Source organism: Sorex fumeus, unplaced genomic scaffold (assembly GCF_029834395.1).
Source record: "Sorex fumeus unplaced genomic scaffold, SorFum_2.1 ptg000075l, whole genome shotgun sequence".
In the NCBI taxonomy this organism is placed as follows: domain Eukaryota; kingdom Metazoa; phylum Chordata; class Mammalia; order Eulipotyphla; family Soricidae; genus Sorex; species Sorex fumeus.
Genome location: NW_026606132.1, coordinates 22,181,072 through 22,182,885, shown reverse-complemented (window position 1 = coordinate 22,182,885; position 1,814 = coordinate 22,181,072). Strand labels below are relative to the sequence as shown.

General features: G+C 43.6%; 1 pseudogene; it reads right to left on the bottom strand.

Moving 5' to 3' along the window:
- Nucleotides 1-891: 891 nt before the first annotated feature.
- On the bottom strand, nucleotides 892-1,304 carry LOC130038368 (NADH dehydrogenase [ubiquinone] iron-sulfur protein 5-like; annotated as a pseudogene).
- Nucleotides 1,305-1,814: the final 510 nt, after the last annotated feature.

The window sequence follows — 1,814 nt, the reverse complement described above, 5'->3', positions numbered from 1 at the left end:
ATTGAAGCCAAGACCAGAAGAGTAAGTAAGGGCACTGGGCCCAGACATCATATTTCCAGAAATCAAGGGAAAGCTGAGAGCCTAAGCTTAGAGAGGGATATAGCCTGGAAAAAGGCTTCTAGACCAATAGGCTGAGATGGCGCTGGAAAACAAATTGAAAGTTTACTGATAAAGGTGTATTTTATACCTTTCCACCCAAGGTAAAATTCTCAAAACAGAGTTAGTTCCTGAAGCCTAAAGCAGAAGATGAGCCAGAGCAGGAGTGGCAGGGAAAGTTTTATATCTACTTCCACACTACAAAAATTTACATTAAGCAGTGCACTTTTGGAACTTTTTATACTCAACTTTCGACTTCTTCTTTATTTAATTTTTCATCGAATACCTGTGAGATAGACCATTACAAAGCGGTTAGCGATTGGGTTTCAGTCATAAAATAATCGACCACCCATCCCTCCACCAGTATACATTTCCCATCACCAATGTCAACAGTTTTCCTCCCAACATCCCCCAACAACCCCTTCCCCACTCTGCCTCTATGATGGATACTCTTCTCCTTTCTCTCTCTCCTTTTGTGCATTATGCTTTGCAATACAGGTACTAAGAGGTCATCGTGTTTGTTCAGGCTGTTCAGTTTTTGTATTGGGAGTGTAAAGCCGGAGTAGCATTTTTAACTAGGCGGCATTTTGGGGGTGGGAATGTGATTGCCAAGGCTTCTGGAAGTACAAGGAGGTTGGGGGATGTAGCCCATCCCGATCCTTAGAAATCCTGGAAGTTCCAGTCACAAAACCGGCATACTCAAATTGTCAGCAAACTATCTCGGTGTGGTCCATCCTGAGGCAGTGGAGCATGGTGACAGTTTTTGTTTTTTCTGATTAGGATAAAAAAATTTTTTCAGACACTTTCACAAAGAAGCTTCTCAGTGACTAAGATTTTTCTGTAGTAGGTAGAAGAGCAGGGTCCCCTGCAGCTGTCCAAAGTGGCTCTGATCAGGCTGGGTTCCACTTGGCCAAAGTGGTGAGGAGGAGGCGTGTACTTTCCTTCCTATCTCAGCTTATCCCACTGCTTCCTGCTGGCATTCAGGCATTGGATAGTTTTCTGCCAAAGCAGACATTCAATTAAATCATCATATTCTATTTTTCACTCCTTCTCTGCTGGTACAGCACCAATCCCATGTGCACATTCTATCCATTATTTTTCAAAAGTGTGTCATCAACTTGCAATCTTGTGAGGCTGGTCAACAGTCCGGATTGTGACCCAACAGTCTAGTTAATACCCAATCTTTTCTGTACATCGAAGATAGTCATGGTGTCCTGCCTCATTATCCTTGTCTCCTCGTTGGCCTGGCAGCAATTTTGGATTGTGAAAGCAAGTGGCTGCCAGGTGCTTTGCATAAGTGGGCATCAGGCTGACTCACCTCACTCTGATTTACTCTGATCTGTTCAGCCTTGCCTGAGCCTGACATTAACTGTGACTTTTGATGTCTTTCAAGACTTATTTATGGGTTTCTTGAAGTGAGGCAGATAAATGAGCTTGTACAGCTGAGCCAGAGATGGTTTGTGGGTGTGGCTCCCAGATACCTAATTTTTAACTTTTTAGTTTCTCTGGAAAGTTGGCCCTGAGTTTTGGGGTCTGGCCAGAGGCACAGCAGCAATTGGGGCAGGGGGTAAAAGGAAGCCTGAAGGCACCATCAGTCTGATGATGCTCTTGCCCTGAGGTTACACATTGACATGCTGGCATCAACTTCTTATCTATTCTTCTCATTAGACAATGTAAAGCCCTTTACTCTTTTTACACAGCAAAAACAATATTAGGAG